Source organism: Bufo bufo, chromosome 2 (assembly GCF_905171765.1).
Source record: "Bufo bufo chromosome 2, aBufBuf1.1, whole genome shotgun sequence".
NCBI lineage: Eukaryota > Metazoa > Chordata > Amphibia > Anura > Bufonidae > Bufo > Bufo bufo.
Window position 1 is genome coordinate 53,849,612 of NC_053390.1, and position 23,678 is coordinate 53,873,289.

The window sequence follows — 23,678 nt, forward strand, 5'->3', positions numbered from 1 at the left end:
CACGTCTCGCTCTATCCACCAACGTCACGTTGCACCACAGACTGTCCAGGAGTTGGCAGATGCTTTAGTCCAGGTCTGGGAGGAGATCCCTCAGGAGACGGTCCGCCACCTCATCAGGAGCATGCACAGGCGTTGTAGGGAGGTCAGACAGGCACGTGGAGGCCACACACACTACTGAGCCTCATTTTGACTTGTTTTAAGGACATTACAGCAAAGTTGGATCAGCCTGTAGTGTGTTTTTCCACTTTAATTTTGAGTGTGACTCCAAATCCAGACCTCCATGGGTTGAAAAATTTGATTTCCATTTTTTAATTTTTGTGTGATTTTGTTGTCAGCACATTCAACTATGTAAAGAACAAAGTATTTCAGAAGAATATTTAATTAACTCAGATCTAGGATTTGTTATTTTTGTGTTCCCTTTATTTTTTTGAGCAGTGTATATTCATTTATCAGCCTATATGGATAATGTTCCAACAGTTTGTCCCCGGGAAGAAGGAGTAAGTCCGGTGCACGGAAAAACTAACACCAGGCCTGATCCCTGGTTGAAACTGGAATAGAAATTAATATCGTTTTCTCCGGCACCATAAAACGTGTATCTATTATTGGAGCTCCATAGTAAAAGCCGAAAGAATGCAATCCCGGCTTACGCGTTTCACATTAGACATTCAAGTCTAACGGTGCTGGAGAAACCTGTCAGGAGGAAAGCAGGATTGTGCTGTTCCATTTCAGCATGTCCAATCCTTTCATTTTCAGGAGAAATAAGCCCCACCAGAGGGGTCTACATAGAATCTTTTTTCTGTTCCAAAGAATCGGACGTCAGAAGGGCAGGTAAGACTGCTGGTGTTCAATACTTCCTGCACCTGTTTCTTGCAGGGCCGGACATGTCCTAAAATGCGCCTCATACATGCCAATGTCAGCGCCCCGCCCACGTTACGTCTCATAGCTGACGTTTTTCCGTAGACGGCGTACAGACCCTGCAGTGGGCTTGTCATATCTTTTATTATGTGGTGCCTGTCAGGACATAGCGATTGTGTCCTCCCTTGTGTTACTGACAGATTTGCATCAAGGCAACTGAAAGGGTTAACTGCGCCTTGCAGCGGGGTGTCTTTTACAGCGCTGCTGCCCAGGGGCAATGACTGCTCGTCCCTCATGTCCTGATAAATGTGTAAAACTGGAAACCCCCTTTAAATCAGATTTTGGCCACGCCAATCCATTTGCCATCCAGCAGAGACAAACTGTCCTGGGTACTTGGATGGTGTTAGGGCTGAAACGATTACGGTACTCTATTGAATAGAGTAATTAGACACAAAAAAATCCTCGAGGATTCGTTTGTGTGATGTGATCACGGAGCGGGAGTGAAGCGCTTGCTATTACTTACCGCTCCGTGGTCACCCGCCGGCCCGTACCGCGCTACACTGGATCCTGACACATCGTCAGGTCATAGTGCACGTAAGCGCGCACTATGACCCGACCCTGTGTGACGTCAGGATCCAGTGCAGCGCGCGGAGAAGAAGAGGAAGGAGCTGTGGAGCGGCGCCCCTACAGGAAAGGTAAGTATTTTATTTCACTGGTGCTGGGGACATGGCACTGAATGGAGGACAGACGGCAATGGATGGCAAAGAGGGGCAGATGGGAATGGGGGACATGGAGGGGCTGATCTGATGGCACTGGGGGACATGGAGAGGCTAATCTGATGGCACTGGGGGACATGGAGGGGATGATCTGTTGATACTGGGGGACATGGAGGGGCTGATCTGTTGATACTGGGGGACATGGAGGGGCTAATCTGATGGCACTGGGGGACATGGAGGGGCTGATCTGTTGATACTGGGGGACATGGAGGGGCTGATCTGATGGCACTGGGGGACATGGAGGGGCTGATCTGATGGCACTGGGGGACATGGAGGGGCTGATCTGATGGCACTGGGGGACATGGAGGGTCTGATCTGATGGCACTGGGGGACATGGAGGGGCTGATCTGTTAATACTGGGGGACATGGAGGGGCTGATCTGTTAATACTGGGGGACATGGAGGGGCTGATCTGATGGCACTGGGGGACATGGAGGGGCTGATCTGATGATACTGGGGAACATGGAGGGGCAGATCTGAGGGCACTGGGGGACATGGAGGGGCAGATCTGATGGCACTGGGGACATGGAGGGGCTGATCTGTTGATACTGGGGGACATGGAGGGGCTTATCTGATGGCACTGGGGACATGGAGGGGCTGATCTGATGGCATTGGGGAACATGGAGGGGCTGACTGATGGCATCGGGGGAGTGGGGGACATGGCAATGTATGGCATGGAGGGGCTGAAGGCACTGGGGGAGTTGAGCTGATGCCACTGGGGGAACTGATGCACTTGGACTGATCACACAGGGGGGAATGAAGGGTGTTGGGGACTGATAGCAGGGGGTCTGATGAGTTTTTATGAAGGAAAACAGTCTATTAATTAATTTTTTCTTGTTAGATTACTCGATTAATCGTAAAAAATAATCGATAGAATACTTGATTACTGAAATAATCGTTTACTGCAGCCCTAGATGGTGTCTTATTAGAAATGATGAGAGTTGTACTCTATACACAGGCTCCCGATGACGGCAGTGCTGCAGGTAGCGCTGGGCGTCACCGGTCTGCACCTGAGTCACGGTGAGCACCTGGCCTCCCCTTTTATGTCACCCAGGACATGCTGTCACTCCACCGGGTGTGGTGTCACGGCACACGGAGCCTCAGCCCGCTGATTACATCTCCTGAGATTCCATTTTTAGTGACTCGAACGTGTGGCTGAGAAGGTGTCTCCAGGAGCTGAGGGCTTGTCTACAGGAGTCACGTCATGCCATGCATCTCTATAGCCCCGGACTTTGCCCGCAGCTCATCCTGCCAGCGACTAAATGAGTTTATGATGATTTCCCCAGCAGTTTGCATAATGTGTTCTTAGCTGCAGGCGTTTGAATAGGCGAGTACATTCCGCCGCTGACGAGCCGTATCCACGTGACGTCTGCACCGTATCACGTCAGTGCGTTTCCCCATTGTAAAGGGGCTTTCTGGTGTAATGTAAATAAAGCTTAATGATGGCTACATTAAAAGTTCTACAATTTTCTAATAGATTTTATGTTTCAATTTTTCATCATTTTCAAGATATGTGCTTGCTGTCAGTGAATGGAAACTTCCTTTCAGAGGCACTAAACCTGTCCATAGCTTGTCCTGCTCTCTGCTGAGAAGCGGATACAGTTGTATCTAGTGTAGACAATGCTCTGTGAGCTAAAAAGCCTGGACTCCAGACTGATACATTGTAACAAACCAGCAGAGAGATGTGTCCAGCTCACAGACCATTGTCTAGACCAGATACAATTGTGTCCACTTTTCAGCAAGACGAGCATTACTTCCTTTGAAGGGTGTTCTTATTCACTGCCAGCAATCTTGATAGCTTTCCCAACAAGGTGGATATGAGATTTTGGGTATTAAAGGGCATCTGTCAGCAGTTCTGTCCCTATGACACTGGCTGACCTGTTACATGTGCGCTTGGCAGCTGAAGGCATCCGTGTTGGTCCCATGTTCATATGTGTCCGTATTACTGAGAAAAATGATGTTTTATTATATGCAAATGAGCCTCTAGGAGCAACGGGGGCGTTACCGTTACACCTAGAGGTTCATCATCACAACTGGCCCTGTCAAAAGTGGAAAGTGTGTGGCAGTTGCAGAGAGAGCGGAGCCTCTAGGTGTAATGGTAACGCCCCCATTGCTCCTAGAGGCTCATTTGCATATAATAAAACTTCATTTTTCTCAGCAATGAGGACACATATGAACATGGGACCAACACAGATGTCTTCAGCTGCCAAGTGCACATGTAACAGGTCAGCCAGTGTCATAGGGACAGATGGGCTGGGGTTTCTAGGACTTACTGATGATCTCTTCTGAGGTCAATACATAACACATCGTTGGGGGTCCAATTTTTAGCACCACTATCGATCAGTGGTTCAGGTGGCCATGGCGCTCAGGCAAGCACTGCGGCCTCTTCCCAGGCTTGTGATCTCGCGTTCATCGGTCACAAGCTTACTCCTTTTCAGTTGTATGTGACTGAGCTGCAGTACCAAGGACAACCACTATACAGTGTACAGCGCTGTCCTCAGTATATTATAAATGCTGTGGCTTCTTCAAACTGCTAATGAGCGGGAGAGCCGGACCCTCGTCAATCTGATGTTGATGACCTGTCAATGTTTAAGATGTGGAAAAGCCCTTTAAGTATAGGTCAAACAACTTTCAGATTTCAGTATATGGCCGGGTAGATGCCTCGTTGACACATGTCAGGGAAAGGCCGGCCAATAGGCTTATCGGATCCCACGTGTATATAATTTGGGGGTCACAACGCGGATGTATGACGTCATGTAATGTCCCTGCTGCATGTTACTTCTGTATAATGCTTGCATCATAAAAAAAAAAAAAAAGTTCTCGAGTTGTTCTTAAAGTGAACCTGTCCTTATTTAAGTAGCTGGAGATGTGTAGTCGGAGGCGTAAAATAAAGCTCCTGGGCCCCAATGCAAAATCTGTAACTGGGCCCCTCAAGAACCAGGGCAGGGTGTAGCTGATGTAGTCATCCGGATTTAGTCTTTTTTTCTCACTTTCCTGCGGTTTTACACAAGCACAGAATCCGCCGCTTCATCCCCTTCCTCTCTGTCTTATATTTACTGGATTAGCGACAGATCGCAGCATTTTACGGTAGCAGCAAAGTGGGTAACGAGCGTCATTCACACGCAATTTATGCCGCAGATTTTCACCGTGGATCTCTGCAATGTATAGGGTGAAATCCACAGCAAATCCGTAGCGGAAATTCTGCTGCAGATGTGACCCGATGTTGGTTCTCCTGACATCACAATTCTGGACCATCTATCTTTTTTAATCTGTTGTGCTGTTCCCCTGTTATTCCTCCTGGAGGTGTCACTGCTCCCCTGGTGAATAGAGAGTGCCCCCCTGACGCCATCCAGTCAGTGCACCTTATGGACAAGCCGGATGGTAATGCCTACGTAATTTATTCGTACATTTCCAGGAGGAATAACAAAGCAGTGGCGCCACACAGGGCAAAGGTGCTCAGCTACCCTGGGGGTTGTTGTCCGCCTTGCCGTGCAGTTTCTTCTTGTTGCCTTGTTATTTTCAGGGTGAATAATATCTGATTTCCTCTCCACGTTTCTCCTTCCTTCCCTTCCAATGGCTCCTGGAATCATGAAACAGAAGTATCATAAGGCCTCGTGCACACAAACCTTTTTTTTTTTCTCCGTTTGCGTTCCGTTTTTTGCGTTCCGTATACGGAACCATTCATTTCAATGGATCCGCAAAAAAAAAAACAGAAGGTACTCCGTAATTCCTTCCGTTTCCGTTTTTCCGTTCCGTTCAAAGATCGAACGTGTCCTATTATTGTCCGCATAACGGACAAGGATAGTACTGTTCTATCATGGGCCAGCTGTCCCGTTCCGCAAAAAAACGGAATGCACACGGACGTCATCCGTGTTTTTTGCGGATAGTTTTTTTTTGCGGACCGCAAAATACTGAGGGTACTTTCACACTTGCGTTGCTGGATCCGGCAATCTGTATGCAAACGGAAACCATTTGTAGACGGATGCGGATCCGTCTCATAAATGCATTGCAATACCGGATCCGTCTCTCCGGTGTCATCCAGAAAAACGGATACGGTATTTATTTATTTTTTTACATTTTTAAAGGTCTGCGCATGTGCAGACCGGAAGACCGGATACGTCAATGCTGCAATTTTACATTCCAATGGTGTTCAGGATTTTTGGCCGGAGAGAAAAATGCAGCATGCTGCGGTATTTTCACCGTCCAAATACCGTAAAAGGACTGAACTGAAGACATCCTGATGCATCCTGAACGGATTGCTCTCCATTCAGAATGCATTAGGATAAAACTGATCAGTTTTTTTTTTCCGGCATTGAGCCCCTAGCACGGAACTCAATACCGGAAAACTTTGACGCAAGTGTGAAAGTACCCTGAAAAAGCCATACAGTCGTGTGCAAGAGTCCTAAAGTCTCATGCATACGACCGTTGTTGACCGGTTCCCGTATTGCGGCCCGAAAACTGCGAGTCCTCAATACACGGGTACCGACCGTTTGTGGACCCATTCACATGACGGTGCGGCACAGAAGCACTATGGAGCACTTCGCTGGGTTTTCTTTCCGTGCCTCCACGCCGCAAAAAAATGTAGTGCATGCTAGTGAATGGGTCCTGCGTCCGCAGACAGTGGCACACGGCCGGTGCCCATGCATTGCGGACTGCAAATTACGGTTCGCAGCTCGGGCCCGGCTGGCACACGCTCATGTGCATAAGCCCTTTACTCAGCATTTTTGTGGCAATTGTTTGTGGTGTTTTGAGGCATTTTTGCTCATAGTGTGTTTTTAGTTCCTAGTGTTTTTAAATGGTGTTTTTTTTTTTATGTCTACATAAAGTGCCCCTATAACCCCCTCCCCCTCACCCGTAATGTCACTTCCATTGTAGAGCAGTGTAGGTAAAAAAAATAAAAATATAAATAAAGTAACGCCAACACACACTGGCGCTTGTGTTTTTTTGAACATGAAAAAAAACAAACAATGGAGGTCTATGGAAGAAAAACTCCAGACTATGAGGGGAAAAAATCTCTAGATCCAGAACGTGCTGCAATTTGAAAAAAAAAAAACCACAAAAAAACACAAGGATGGAAAAAAAAGCCACTACTTGTCCTGCATTTAATATTCCCCATAGACTTCCATGTAACATCTGGAGCTGATGTTGTTTACCTAAAAACACAGCCAGAAACGCCAGCAAAAAATAAAAACGTACACACACCAAAACCGCAAAAAACCCTCAAAAACACCAGAAAAAAAAAATTACTTTTATGTGTGACACAAGTGAATGCTCGACCACTGATCCACGCACATGCGGACCTCAGGACTTGCATTGCACATTTGCAGAAGGGATAAGGGATAATTACTGAATACTCCTTTAATTCTGCTCACTGCATTTATAAGGGTTGTGCACCTTTCAGGGGAATTCCCCCCCCCCTTCCCTCCTGGGCAGACCTATGAAGGGACACATACTTACCTGCTTCCCGGCGTTGGCTCTCCACTCCTCTCCTCCGTTTCAGCTGCTCCACTGCTCTCCCAGGATGTAAACTTCCGTTATGACGCAGCTGCAGCCAGTTGCTGGCCTCAGCGGTGACCCTACGTAGGTTCCTTGCATCACGTGACCATTTGATATGACACAAGGGGAGCAGGTCACCTCTGCGGCCAGCGATTGGCTGCAGCTGCGTCAAAACAGAAGTTTACATCCTGGGAGCGCAGGTCTGTCCAAGAGAGAGGATTTGCCAAAAAACCAACCCAAAGGTGCACAAACCGTTGAAGGGAGAAAAAAATGGGTCCATACAGTCTCAGAGCGGTAATACAGCACTCTATGGGGCGGTAAGTCTCTTCTTTTTGATGCAAGTTTCCAGTAGTGCGGCGTTTCGGATTATCGGATTGCGTACAGTGCATACGTCCCAAGCTGCGCCTCCACCTTGTGTGGGACTATAAATAGTCTTTACAGAAAGATTCCTCCGTCCTCGCCTCTTGTTCAAACAGTTAAAGATTGACCTTTAGCTCGGAAAAACGAGAAGCTGAACTTCACCCCAGGAGCTGAAATCTCAGAAGGTCCCCAATGATCCATAGACGTGTCCAATCAATAAGGGATACAGTACGGGATGTGCCTCTGTCGGGGGGCATTGATCGTCTGATTCCATCCTTTTACAGAGTGCTCCGGTTCCATTATTATGACATCCCGGTGCCGATCGGCGCGTGCTGTTATCTGTCATTAGGGACCTCAGTGGCATAATCGTTGTCATTATTGCTTCTCCATTGGCGATTCAATATTTCTGGTTTCTCAGTCCATTTGTACTGTGTCTCATGTAGAACAAAAACCCTTTTGCAACATGGAAACAATCAGCAAGCTGCCATTGATGGATCTGGTGACCTTACGTCCAGTCGAATTATGGCTATTGTGGCTATCTGTGATCACTTGGATAATTAAAAGGTTTTTCAAATTTTTATATTCCATCATTTTGTGATGCCCCCCTATCACAAAATGATGCCCCCCCCGACTGTCTCCAATTAGCACAACAAAAGCTCCCTGGTGCTGTCCTGATTGGCACAACGAGACTGCAGTACCAGTAACAGCCACTTGAGTCTGAGCACTCTGTGAAGGGTCTGCAGCTCCCATCATGGGGGTAGTAGTGGGGGTCAGGTCCTCACCAATTACATTTGGAGGGTCTGTGCTAAAGGAATGAGTATATATTAATGAGCAGTCCAGGAGGTGTACACCGCTCCCCTGCCACGCCACTGCCTAACTTCTTTTCCCAAAAGGCACAATGTGGCAGATTACAAAAAAAATAAAAAAAATTGTATATTACTGACTAGTGCCTCCTCCCGGCCTCTGGGGGCACCATTTCTTTACAGTGTAATACCATTTTAAGTCTATAGAGGGCAGTTGTTCAGGGGAATGAGATAAGAGCAACCCAGAGCAATAAGGAAGTCACATTCCTAATCTCAACACACCTCATGTAAAGAGCAAGGGCAATTACATAGAGAATGCATCGGGCCGAGGTTATGTGTATATATATATCCGGAAGAACAGGTCGGCCCACGGCCCTTCCTGCCTGACCTAAGACATTCCTCTCATCTTTTTATGAATGCAGAGTATGGTGGCATTCACGTGACTGTATTTTCGGTCCCCAAAATGCGGATCGGATGCTGACCCGTTAATTTTAGTGGGGCTGCAAAAGATGCGAACAGCATACTGTGTGCTGACCGCATCCGTATATCCGTTCCGTGGGGAAGGGGAAAATGTGGGATACGCACGGCTGATATCCGCCAAACGGATACGGTCATGTGAATGCCTCCTATCATCGACACTGTGTAGATGCTTTTCTGCCATATCTGTGTCTGGGAAAGCTGGGTGATAGCCAAAACTAGGCCTCAGGAAACTTGCATGGTGAGGTAGAGGACACAGGTCTATAATCTACGAGGGTTAGTCCATCAGTTATAGCCAACCCTTATCTGGTGTCATGGACAAATGCTTGTGGTCATAAAAAGTGACAGGGAACAGGATAAGCCATTTCTATTGGCCCCGTATATCATCGTACTGATATGTAGAATGTAGGAACTGAGACGCTTCTATGCAACATGTAACCTGAACAAGCAGAGCTGCAGTGTAAAGCATGGGGGACAGCGCTGAGGCCTCTTCCTACAGGCCATGCGACGTCACTGTACATCGGTCACATGGCCTAGGTGCAGCTCAGTCTTTTTGAAGTGAACTGGGATGAGCTGCAATACCAAGCACAACCACTATACAGTGGACGGCGCTGTGCTTGGTAAGCTGTGAGGAGGCCAGAGCATTGACCAGAGGGGAGTGCAGTGGTCTCTTCAAACAGCTGACTGTAGGGGAGTCGGACCCCCGCAGATCTGATATTGATGACCTATCCTGAAAACTGAACTGACACGGAAAGAAAACGCGTTTGTGTGCATGAGCCCTTAAAGTCACACACACAGCTTCCCTGCTCCCCTTTACACTGCCACAGCACTGAATAGTACAGCTTTGGGTGCCGGCAGCCACCACTAGGGGGAGCTAATTGCCTATGGATTTATATAGCTAGTATTGGACTCACTGGGGGAAGTATAAAGGAGAGATTTATCAAAGTTGGTGTAAAGGAAAACAGGCTTAGTGGCCCGTAGTGACCAATCAGATTCTACCTTTCATTTTCTAAAGAAGCTCTGAAAAATAAAAGGTGGAATCTGATTGGTTGCTATGAGCCACTACGCCAGTTTTCCTTTACACCAGTTTTGATAAATCGCCCCTAATAGTCTGTATGTAGTGAGCTCCCCCTAGTGGCGACTGTCAGTAAATGCCATGATTGCAGTTCAGTACTGGGCTCCCGGCGGGCACCTGGCATCATTGTCACGCAGTGTATAAATAGCGACATCCAATAGATTGTGCATAAAACCTAATTAGTGGGCAATTAGTGGTGACACCAGTGCAGAGCGGAGGAGCGGGCATGTCTAATGTAGGAGGCAGCCGGGATGTGAAGACGCCGGCAGGAAAGTTTCATTTACTCTGTTGGACTTGTAAAGGAGGCCATATTGCTGATCACCCAGCTTTCCCAGAGACAGATATAACTGAATAGAAGTTGTACTAATATGGCCTTACTCATCTGATAAGTGAATCTTCTTGGTTAGGCCTCATGCACACGACCGTTGTTTTATTTCGTGTCCGTTGTGCCATTTTCCGTGATTTTCTGCGGACCCATTGACTTTCAATGGGTCCGTTGAAAACTCGGCTAATGCACCGTTTGTCATCCGCGTCCGTGATCCGTGGTTCCAGTCCGTCAAAAAAATAAACCTGTCCTATTATTTTCGCGGAAAACTGTTCGCGGACCCATTCAAGTCAATAGGACCGCTAAAAAGCACGGAGGCACACAAGATTGTCATCCGCGTCCGTTTTTTTCCTATCATTTGCATGGCAAACCTGTCTTAGATTTTTTTTTACTTTCCTTCATGTCTGGTGATCCTCCAAAAATAAAGGAAGACACACGGAAACAAAAACGGAAACGGATCACGGAACCCCATTTTGCGGAACGGAACACAACAACGGTCGTGTGCATGAGGCCTTATGCTGTGACACCAAACCAGAGGACGTAAGACTTCTTAGCGAGGCCGATTTGCCTTAAAACGCACCTGCAGAACCAACCACATCAAACGGTAGGGTCGATCCTGCCAATTAAAATGACACCTGTCTTGTGAAAATCTGTGGTGCCGTTCCCGAGAAAAAGACTTCCATTCTTTATGCATGTGGAGATCTTCAGTGCTCCGAGGGGCGTGGCCAGCACAGGGAAGTTGAGGTGCACAGGGGGGTCTAGGCCCCTCCCCTCGGTGCACTGAAGGTCTCACATGAGTAAAGTATGAAAGTCATTTTTTTTTCAGGAACGCTGCAACTGATTTTCACAAGACAGGTATCATTTTAATCAGCAGGATCAACCTTAGCAGGCAGTATGCCTGGTTTAATAGGGTTGATCCTGGTGATGTGCCTTTAAGGGTTTAGTATTTGGCAATGATAGATGTCATATTGGTTGTACCCAGCTTTCCCAGAATGGGATATAGCTGAATATAACTTTTAGTAACTTCTAGACTATTTCTGGAATGGAAAGCTGGGTGACAACCGGCACGGCATCCATTACGGTTTACACAGGGGTTGGCAACTTGGCACCCAGCTTTCCCCGTACATCTGGATGTAACGCTACTTTCTAGGCAGATTTTTCTGAGAACGTGGTAACCTGTCTTGTGGGGTCTGTAATGGAGGCCATATTGGTTGTTACCCAGCTTCCCCAGAAGTAGATATAGCTGAATAGAAATGTTAGTACATTTATGTGTTCATAAACCGTGTCCATGCTCTCCCTATCACAGCTCAGGGGGCGTGTCCTTTCTGCTGCAGCTCAGGGGGCGTGTCTTTTCTGCTGCAGATCTCTCCCTATCACAGCCCAGGAGGCAGTTGAAGGATGAAACGGAGCACGTGCGACCACCTCAGTGAGCCGGACAAAAAAAATAGGAAAAAATACGAACAGCAGGTGGCGCTATACAGATACATTTTATTGAATAACTCAGTGACTATACAGAATTTTTAATTACATGCAATTGCAAAAGTATTCAGATCCAGGGGCTGGTTTGAAAAATGTAGCATATTAGATTGTTATTACATCAGTTGTCACCCAGCTTTTCCTACAGTCCTGATCGGACCCTAGTTATATACACTCAAGGCCGACCATCATTGCAGCTATAGGGCCCTCTGAGACAGGGGGCTCATCACTGGGTGGTCTCGCCTTTTTCCTGTTGGGTATCAAACAAGCCCCAGGCCCCTTTGTCCTGATGACAAAACCCAATATTGCAATGTGGGGCCCAGTTTGATCTTGTCTGTGGGGCCCCTCTCTTCTGTGTATACCTCTGCTTGCTGCAGCCTGAATGTCACTTCTCTCATGTGCTGAGCGCCAGGGATTGAGCGCAGAAGGTGGAGATACGATGACTTATTACTTAGGTTTTCAGTTTTATGGCAGCCGCTTTTATAGGACTGTATATAACCATTAATCACCGCTCTGCATCGGAGAGGAACTGAACTCCTAACTGCAAAAGTCATCTACTGACACAGGATCTTTTATGACGTGCCATAAATATCCGATAGGTGCAGGTCTCAGCTGTGGTACCCGCTCCTACCTCGAGCACTCTGCTATCTCAAATATGGGTCCCCGAAGTGAAGCATGTGCACTCGGCTAGTTTCCCATAGCAGTGAATAGAGAGGGGGGCTGTTCTTGAGCTAGGAGCACCCCCAGAGGTCGGACATTTAGGGCATATCCCATCTACATGTCCTAAATGTCTCAGATAGGAAGAGCCCTGTAATCGTTCTGAAACTTTCTAATATACTTTTTACGATTCAAGATCTCTGTTTGCTGTCAGTGGATAAAAACAGATCTTAGAGCTGAGCGTTTGTAACAGTTGTATCCAGTGGAGACGATGCTCTGTGAGCTAAACAGCCTGCGCTGATACACTGGAACAAACTACCACAACAGCTGTGAGAAGTTTAGGTCCAAGACTAGTTTTCAGCCTCTGACAGTAATCAACAATGTTTCTATTTACTAACAGCAAGCAGAGACCTTGAAAGTGATGAAAGCAGTTTTGGATGTGGTTTGCTATTTCCATGGTAACAGACTACAAAGAAACTCTGCGTAGTCTGATCCTGCAGTCCTGTTCCTCACGTAGATTCTGCAGGTTAGCTAGGAGGGACAGATAAACTGAGCAGAGTGGAATGTGCGTAGGTCTGAGGATCGGCCATCGATATTGAAATTCTGGAATAACCCTTTAACCTCGTAACACATAATCACGTACATGTTAGTCATTAGCGTTAAGGGGTTGTATGGAGCAAACTCACATGCTGAGCTTGCATACAAGGCGGGTGTCGGTTGTATAATATATCCGGCACCGGACCGATATGACCAGGATTAGAGATGACTCCAATCCTCGTAATTTAACCCCTCAGATGCCGCTGTCAATAGCAACCAAAGCATCTGTGGGATTAGGGCTCATTCACATGACCATAAGCGGTCTGTGCCCGTGCTGCGGACCGTATATTGAGGTCCACAATGCACAGGCACTGTCTGTGTGAATCCTGTATTGTCTTGAATGGGTCCACGATTCGCAATATACAGCAAAAGATAGGACATGTCCTATCTTTTGCGGTGCAGAGGCACGGACCAAAAGGCCCACGGAAGCGCTTCGAATCGTTTCCGTGGGCTTCCGGTCCGTGCGTCTGCTCCATATCTTGCAGATTGTAGACCCATTCAAGTCAATGGGTCCACATCTTTGATACAGAATTCACGCGGCGGGTGCCCGTATATTACGGAACCGCCGTTTGTGGTCCGCTATACAGGCACTGACACCTTACTGTCGCGTGACTCAGCCCTTAGGCAGAGGGAGGGGGCTCAGAGCCACAGCTGAAAAATCGAGGTATTCCGATCTGTTACCATGATAGCCTATAGCCTTGTGAAAGTTCCCCGGGCTGTCATGGCTAAATGCCTTATAAGCTGTGTTTGAGGCACGGCTTCTCAGGCAAGCTGTCAGAATCCCATAGACTGCAGTAGTATTCTATTGTAGTCTATGGGACAAGCGATCGGAACATCGCAAGTTCAAGTCCCCTAATGAGACTTTTAGTCTCATTAGGGGACTTGAACTTGCGATGTTCCGATCGCTTGTCCCATAGACTACAATAGAATACTACTGCAGTCTATGGGATTCTGACAGCTTGCCTGAGAAGCACTGTAAAGAAAAAAATTTTAAATGAAAATTTAAATCCCTCCTTTCCCAATTGTACATATAAAAATTAACAATAAAAAATAAACATAACAGGTGTCTCCACGTCCCAAAATGCCCAAACTATTCAAATATAGAAATATTTTCCTACATTGTGAAACGCTGTATATTCATGATTTGCTGTTTTTTGATCACCTTGCCCCCCCCCCCCCAAAATCAGGACATTGTCATTTCGTAGCGCACAGCGAACACCGTAAAACTCAAAATACCTCGGTGGAATTGTGGGGGTTTTTCAATTTCACCCAACAAAGATTTTTTTCCCCATTACTAATCTAAAACTAGCTTTGGTGAATTAAATGGTGTCACTAGGGTCCATTCACACGTCCGTATGTGTTTTGCGGACCGCACATCGCTGGCACTCTCAAGAATAGGACATGTTCTATTTTTTGGCGGAACGGAAGTGCGGATCCGCGGATGCGGACAGCACTTACCGACCCTATTGAAAATGAATGGGTCTGTACCTGTTCCGCAAAATTGCGGAATTGGATGTGGACCCATTTTGCGGACGTGTGAATGGACCCTAAATAATGCAAATTGTCCTGCCAAAAAAAAAAAAAAAGCCTTCCTTTGACTATGTGAACGGAAAATGTGGGGAGGAAACAATGGAAATGCAAAAAAATAAAAATGGGCCGGGTCTTCAAGGGGGTTAAACTCGTGGCGGTAGCTTTTTGAAACTGTCTAAAAGAAAAACCTTCAGGAGCAGAACGTGAAATGAAAGCTGCGCTGTGATTGGTTGCTATGGTCAACATAGACCACTTTTTGGGTCAGTGTCTTAAACTCTTCCCAATGAGTTTTAAACTTTTATTGACATGTTGCCATGGAGACAGGTTCCTGATTGGCTGTGCTGCCAGAATGGCAGGTGAGGATGTTACGAGTAATTAGGGCAGGGTTTTTCAGATTAAAAAAAAATAAAAAATTCTAAAATAATTTGGGTGTTACTTGGTTCTTACTCGGCGGCCCGACTGGTTCTTGATCTGTTAACGCGTCTGACATGGCGGTTTCAGCGCTGATATTTTAACATTCTGACCATTGTACGCCAAGCAGCTCACCCGAACTGGCCGCACCTCTGCGGATGGAAAATGATAGATTGACTTTGTTTGTATAAATGATGACTGGCTTCTCCAAAATGTACTGTAACGTCTTAAAGGGATTGTCCATAGATTATCACATCGTATACAGCTGATAGGGGAGAGTCCTCTTATCAAAATCAAGGGATCCTGCAAAGAGTGGGGGGAGATTTATCACAACTGGAGCGTGTCCTTTCTGCTTCTCTGCCCAGAGTTTGCTACTTACGGCTCATGCACACAAACTTATTTTTTGTCCATGTCTGTTCCGTTTTGTTTGCGGCTCGTACGCAGAACCATTAACTTTAAAGGGTCTGCAAGAAAACGGAAATAAGGCCTCCTGCCCGTTGCCGTATTGCGGACCCACAATACACGGGCGTCGTTTCGTGGGCATTGTGCATCACGGATGCGGACCCATTCACTTCAATGGGTCCCCAAATCCGGAGATGCGGAACGGAAGCACGGAACGGAACCCTACGGAAGCGCTGCAGAGCGCTCCCGTGGGGTCTCGTCCCGTACTTCCGTTCCGCAAAAAGATAGAACATGTCCTATCTTTTTGCGGAACGGCCGGATCGCAGACCCATTAAAGTGAATAGGTCCGCAATCTGCTGCGGCTGCCCCACGGTCGGGGTTCGTGCAAATTGCGGGCCGCAGCACGGCCACGGGGTGCACACTGTTGTGTGAACGAGCCCTAACTCTGTGTGCATTCCGTTTCCGTATGTCCGCACGGCCGTTCTGCTGAAAAATAGAAGATGTCCTATTCTTGTCTTTTTCGCAGACAAGGACAGACATTGTTACAATGGATCCGAAAAAAAAACAAAAAACGGATGTAACAGACGTCATCCTTCTTTTTTTTTTACGGATCCGTGTTTTGCTGGCTGCAAAATACATACGGTCGTGTGCCAGAGCCCTAAGTGAAAGACTGCGAAATCAAAAGTAGTCTTCTGTCAGTGAATGGAAACATTCTTGCTAACTTTTAGAGGTTGAAATGGACCTAATACTTCTCACAGCTGAAGGTTTTTTGCAGTTGTTTCCAGTCTAGACAGTACCCCAAATCACTCCCTGTCCTGATTATTTGCTACAGTGTATCGGTGCAGATAAAATGTATCGGCCTGGAGCCAGGACGTCTCCGCTCCCAGAGGATTGTGTAGAATGGAAACCATTGTAACAGACCCTCAACTCTCTGCTGTCTCTGGAGGTGAAGAAGGATGCTCACATTTCGTTGACAGTTATCAGAGATCTTACCAATGAATTACAAAGAGGGCATTTATTGAAGGACTTGCGACTTTTTTAGTTGTAAAAAAAAAAAAAAAGTGGCAAGTCCCGTTTCTGACCGGCCATGTGACAATATTTAGTCGCACGGCGGTTTTACGCCGTGTTCGACAGTTGGGCGGGGGCCGTAGCAAATGTACTAACATTTACACCAAGAAACAGGTGTAAATGTTGGCGAAAAACGACCCCAGTCAGGGGATGATGGAGTAGATTTTACGCCGTAGAGGAGCCTACTTTATGAAGAGGCGCAGGCCGCGTCATCAACTAGCCGGACCTTACAGCAGCGTAGAGGGGAATCTAAGACGGTCTTAGTGAATGACCCCCAAAGTATATTAGACAGTTATGGAAATGTCTACAGCATAATGTGAAAGTGACTTCAGAAAGAGTCTAAGTCGTGAGGAGCCGGGACGTGATGTTTGGCTGCGTTCAGTTCCTACGAGACGGTCGTAACCCAGCGCCTCATTAGCACTTGAATGGAGGAGGCGTCTCGTGTTCCACATCGCTGTCTGACTGTTGAGAAGAATGGATTTGGTTATGACTGTGACGCACTCCGGTCCGATGTGATTGGGCCTATGGTCTCCGTGGGGGCTGCTTTAAAACCGGCTACATTTGAGCATCTCAGCACTGCTACATCCAAAAGACTTAAGGCCCCTTTCACACGACCGTATGGATTTTTCAGTATTTTGCGTTCTGTTTTTCACAGATCCGTTGTTCCGTTTTTTGTTTCCCTTACGTTTTTCCGTATGGCATATACAGTGTAACAGACCGTTTCAGCAGACAAGGGGTTAAAATCCGTTTAGGCGATATGCCCCTTTCTGAGAGACAGGCACAGCTACTGCAGGATACACCAAACTCCCGAACTGGATACAAAGTAGCACTCCAAACTGGAACCTCACGAATAGCTGCTAGCAGACGAACAGGAAAAACATACAATCCTGGCAATCGGTCCTCTAACAGCATACAGTGAATCCCCCCAATAACGAGACAAGGCTCCGTGTTGAGGGTCAAGCAGTGGTCTGACTGTACTTCACGTACAGCCTCTTTTATTCATAAACCACAAACATAGTACTGCCCACAGGGGTTTGAAATACAACCAATCAGTAATTAACAACACATACAATGTAACTACAGCAACCAATCGTTCACGCCCCCAGAGGACCAGAATGAAGACTGTGACATAGGACAACATATCCCCACAATGCATCATGGTTTCCTCCTCTCTGTCCAGACAACCTGAAGAGCAATCCAATTATCTCTGAGGACAAAGGGAGATCGCCAATACACATGTGAGGACAACAGAACAGACATCACCATTTAAACACACAATAGGACAATGGGACAATAGAAACACACCCGCATATTCCTCCCAAGCTGACAAGTTACACTTATTATAAATTGTTACAACTTTGTGAGTTTACATTGTCCATACATATAACTTACATTAATTCAAACAGTATAACTTTGTGACAAACCTATCCAAAATTCACTTGAATAGGTTCAGGGGTTTAAAAGTTAGTATATGGCCCATAATCCAGGGGTAAGAGGCCAGCAGCCAGTCCTCTCCAAAACCCAGTGGCGAGGTTGGTTTCGCCACACATCTCTCCCCCCCCCCCCCCCTCCCAGGGAAGACTAACCAGATACCTGACCTCACGCCGGTCGGTACCTGAGTTAGTCTGGCAGCCCACCCACAACCAAATACTGGACCTGTTGACTTTAGTAGCCTGTCTCTGTCCAGTGAGTCCACCAAGGTTATGTTGGAAGCTGGTACTCCCGGTCTCTGTGTTGCTCCCTGGCTTGGAGTGGAGGTTGCTTTGTGGGCAGGGATCAGCGGTACTCTGCCCTGGTGCCAGCGCTACCACGGAAGAAGCCTGGTTGGAGCCTGGTTGTTGGAGGGGGAGACCGACTGTCTCTACCCCCTGTGCTGTAAGTGCAGAGACCACGGTCCCATCTGCACTGTTGTGGGGCTTACTTTGTCCCCCTGGTGCGTTAAGCTGCCGCTGGGGAGAGGGGGTAATGAGCTCCTCTCCCATACATACTTCCAGCCGCTGGGGAGGGCGACCGACCGTCTCCGCTCCCAATACAGTGTCCTGCTGCTGGGGAAAGGAGACTGGGCTCTCTATTCCCTGCTGGACACTCTGCCGCTGGGGGACAGGACCGACTGTCTCTGCCCCCTGTAACTCCGCCTGCCGCTGGGGAATGGAGACTGGGCTCCCAATTCCCAAAAAATCATGCTGCTGCTGGGGGGCAGGAACAACTACCTCTGCCCCCTGTAACTCCGCCTGCCGCTGAGGAGGGAGGACACTGCTCTCCTCTCCCTGCATTTCACACTGCCATCCCGGCATATCACTCTGCTGCTGGGGGGCAGGAACTACTACCTCTGCCCCCTGTAACTCAGCCTGCTGCTGGGGAGGAAGGACGCTGCTCTCCTCTCCCTGCACTTCACACTGCCGCTGGGGAATGGAGACTGGGTCTGTCACCTTACTGTCCTGCTGAGCCTTCTCACTGGCGTGGAACAGCTGCTGGTAGCCCTGTTCTAGCTCCATCTCCCGGGTCACCAGGTGGACCAGGTCCTGCTCAATCTCATGAGTGTCGTCCCAGTCATACCTGCTCTCCCTCCATTCCAAGAGATCATGGAACCGGGCTTGTGTAGGGCTCCCAAACTCCAGCTCTGAAAAGGTCTCCCATAACAAGCCAGGACCATCAAACTCCTCTCCCTCCGGCTTGTCATGCTCAGCTGTCCTGGGTAGGTACTGTGCCCCATACCACCAGAGCGCCTGGTAGGCATCTTCCAGCCACAGCTCCCGCCATGCTAGGAGTTCCAATTCCTTTACCCATTCCTCCCGGGGCTGCTCTCCGCAGGAAGGGCATCCGCAGGGCTGCTCGCTTCTGCAACCGCTGGTCTTCCGTGGGGAGTCTCTCGTCCTGCATATACTCCACAATACCCAGTACCTGGTACCAGATGCCTTTGCGGACTGCATCTCGGTCATCCATGACACCCTCATCGTACTCCACTGCTGTTTCCATTCTGGTGCTGTCAGGGTCGCTGTACTGGGACATGCGTTGCCCTCAAATTGTAATTCCAGGGAATGATGTTTCTTTGTAGCTGTCCTTCTGGCTGTAGGAACGATCCCGCTGCTTGCCACCAATGTAACGGACCGTTTCCGCAGACAAGGGGTTAAAATCCGTTCAGGCGATAAGCCCCTTTCTGAGAGACAGGCACAGCTACTGCAGGATACACCAAACTCCCGAACTGGATACAAAGTAGCACTCCAAACTGGAACCTCACGAATAGCTGCTAGCAGACGAACAGGAAAAGCATACAATCCTGGCAATCGGTCCTCTAACAGCATACAGTGAATCCCCCCAATAACGAGACAAGGCTCCGTGTTGAGGGTCAAGCAGTGGTCTGACTGTACTTCACGTACAGCCTCTTTTATTCATAAACCACAAACATAGTACTGCCCACAGGGGTTTGAAATACAACCAATCAGTAATTAACAACACATACAATGTAACTACAGCAACCAATCGTTCACGCCCCCAGAGGACCAGAATGAAGACTGTGACATAGGACAACATATCCCCACAATGCATCATGGTTTCCTCCTCTCTGTCCAGACAACCTGAAGAGCAATCCAATTATCTCTGAGGACAAAGGGAGATCGCCAATACACATGTGAGGACAACAGAACAGACATCACCATTTAAACACACAATAGGACAATGGGACAATAGAAACACACCCGCATATTCCTCCCAAGCTGACAAGTTACACTTATTATAAATTGTTACAACTTTGTGAGTTTACATTGGCCATACATATAACTTACATTAATTCAAACAGTATAACTTTGTGACAAACCTATCCAAAATTCACTTGAATAGGTTCAGGGGTTTAAAAGTTAGTATATGGCCCATAATCCAGGGGCAAGAGGCCAGCAGCCAGTCCTCTCCAAAACCCAGTGGCGAGGTTGGTTTCGCCACATACAGTATACAGTAATTACATAGAAAAAATTGGGCTGGGCATAACATTTTCAATAGATCGTTCCGCAAAAACGGAACGGATACGAATGCATTTCCGTATGTGTTCCGTATTTTTTGCGGACCCATTGACTTGAATGGAGCCATGGAACGTGATTTGCGGGCAATAATAGGACATGGTCTATCTTTCAACGGCCTCATGCACACAACAGTTGTTTTTTGCGTCCGCAAATTGTGCGTCCGCTAAAAAAAACGGATGCGGCATCCATTTTTTTTTTTGGAGGATCCGTTTTTTTTTCACAGATCCCTTGTTATAAATGCCTATCCTTGTCCGCAAATGTGAAAAAAGTAGGACATGCATTATTTTTTTTTGCTGAAGGGAAACACGGACAACGGATGCGGAACACAAACGGATGAACTATCAGCATTTTTTGGCTGACACATTGAAATTAATGGGTCCCCATCCTATCCGCAAAAAAAACGGAACGGAGGCCGAGAAAAACAACTGTCGTGTGCATGAGGCCTAACTCTGCTGCTGCCGACTGAATCAGCCCTGCTGCATAGGCCTCTTGCACACGAACAATTATTTTTTTCCATTTCCGTTCCATTTTTTGCGTTCCGTATACGGACCCATTCATTTCCATGGATCCGCAAAAAGAATGGAAGGTACTCTGTATGCCTTCCGTTTCCGTTCCGTTCAAAGATAGAACGTGTTGTCCACATAACGGACAAGGATAGGACTGTTCTATTAGGGGCCAGATGTTCAGTTCTGCAAAAAACGGAATGCACATGGATGTCATCCGTATTTTTTGAGGATCCGTTTTTTGCGCACCGCAAATTACTGAAAAAGACATAGTCATGTGCAAGAGGCCTAACAGACTCGGCTCTGTTACTGGCAAACCTAAAACTGCTTCCCCTGACATACTTGACTCTGCTGCATCCGACAGACTCTGCTCCACTATATCTGACAGAATCAGCTGTTACAGATGACAAACCTGCCGCTGCTATAGACAGTAGAACTTGGCTCTACTACATCTGACAGATTTGTCTCTCTAAGGCCTCTTGCACACGACCGTATGTAAAAAAACTGATCCGCAAAAAATACGGATGATGTCCGTGTGCATTGCGTATTTTGTGGAACGGAATAGCCGGCCCCTAATAGAACAGTCCTATCCTTGTCCGTAAAGCAGACAATAATAGGACATGTTCTATTTTTTTGCGGAACGGAAATACAGAAACGGAATGCATACAGAGAGAGTACCTTCCGTTTTTTTTTTTTTTTTGCAGACCCATTGAAATGAATGGCTCCTTATACGGTCCGCAATAAAAACGGAATGAAAATACGTTTGTGGGCAAGAGGCCTAACATCTGACAAAGGGCTCATGGCCACGAACATAAGGGCTCCGTGCCCGTGCTGCTTACCGCCAATTGCGGTCCGCAATGCACGGGCTCAGACCATGGGGCAGCCGCATGCGGATCGCAGACCCATTCACTTGGCACCGTAAAAAAGTAGTGCATGTGATACTTTTTTGCGGTGCGGAGGCTCGGCCAGAAACACCACGGAAGCGCTCTGTAGTGCTTCCGTGGGGTTCCGATCTGTGCCTCCGTTCCGCATCTCCCATCAAGCGAATGGTGATACGGAATGCACACGGCCGTTGCCCGTGTATTGCGGACCCGCGCTGTATGCAATACGGCCACGGGGGGCACACGGTCGTGTGCATGAGTCCAAAGTCAGCGGTCTTCTATCGGAGACTGAGCTCTGCTACATCTGAAAGATTTGCCTGTATAACTTGCTGCATCTGACAAACTCAGCGCCACTACCGCCAAACCTGGAGCGGTGTCACCTGACAAACTCCTCTCAGCTCCAGCGGGTTGTCACATCCTGCTACTGATTGATACATAGTAACCTGGTTGCCATGGTGACTGTACACAATAGAAGCAGTGCAGGTCAGCAGAGGACAGGCCGCTCACTGGGATGAGATTTCACAAGATTGTGTCTTGTAGATCTTGTTGCACTGGTTTGGACAAAGTGTTAACTCCCAGCAGGACCCCCGACACCCACCACAGAAGAGGGGGCTTGTCCTGTCTGCCCTGCTGGTGATTGGAGGAAATTGCCCTTTGAAGCTCGTCGGTGGACCCCGGACCAGCGGATTGGGAGCTCTGCTCCATCTTGGCTCTCCTATGACCAAACTTGGGACAAGCCGACCATCTAATGTGGTCCTAGATGTCAGGAGAGATCAGCTGTTGCAAAACTACAACTCCCAGCAGGCCTGGACAGCCTACATGTATAAAGGCATGCTGGGAGTTGTAGTTTTGTAACAGCTGGAGGGCCGCAGGTTGAGCATCCCTGGATTAGCCCAACTGCATTTCAATTGCCCGATGCTTTTGTTCCTGCCCGCCATTCAGGACACAGGCATGCTTAGGCTACTTTCACACTAGCGTTGTTCTTTTCCGGCACTGAGTTCCATCACAGGGGCTCCATACCGGAAAATAACTGATCAGGCATATCCACATGCATTCTGAATGGAGAGCAATCCGTTCAGGATGCATCAGGATGTCTTCAGTTCAGTCTTTTTGACTGATCAGGCAAAAGAGAAAACCGCAGCATGCTACGGTTTTCTCTCCGGCGAAAAAAACTGAAGACTTGCCTGAACGCCGGATCCGGCATTTTTTCCCATAGGAATGTATTAGCGCCGGATCCGGCATTCAGAATACTGGAATGCCGGATCCGTCGTTCCGGCATGCGCAGATCGGTAAAAATGTGAAAAAATGTACAAGACGGATCCGTCGGTCCGCATGACAAGCGGAGAGACGATCCGTCCTTGCAATGCATTTGTGAGACGGATCCGCACCCGGATCCGTCTCACAAATGCTTTCAGTCTCAGCCAGATCGGCGGATCCGGCGGGCAGTTCCGACGACGGAACTGCCCCTCCGGATCACACTGCCGCAAGTGTGAAAGTAGCCTAAGCTGAGCGTGCATGTGTATGAAGGGGTCTGGAGAGAGCTCTGGGCTGACAACCATCAAATGTGTGTGGTAGTCATGAGAATCGAAGGGTACTGCACTTTGCTTCCTCCATGCTTTACAGTGCAGCTCAAACAGCAGGTCATTTATCAAAAAACGGGTTTTCATGCCGGTATATGACAGCCCCTGCACTGCTGGAGGAAGCTCTTAATTTATCACGAGGCGCAGGTGAAACTACTCCACCGCTGACGGTCTTCATTCCTGTTTTACATGCGCAGACCGGTAAAATTGTGAAAAAAAAATAAAAATAGAAACGGATACGTTTGTCCGTATGACAAACTGAGAGACGGATCCGTTATCGCAATGCATTTGTGAGACGGATCCACATCCGGATCGCTGTCCGTTTGCATGCAGATTGCCGGATCCGGCAGGCAGTTTCGGCGACGACACTGCTTGCCGGATCACTCTGCCGCAA

General features: G+C 47.8%; 1 protein-coding gene across 1 annotated transcript in view; it reads left to right on the forward strand.

The window, feature by feature from the left end:
• Positions 1-23,678, forward strand: part of MYO5B (myosin VB) — a 207,303-nt gene that overhangs the window by 42,678 nt on the left and 140,947 nt on the right. The window lies entirely within an intron of this gene.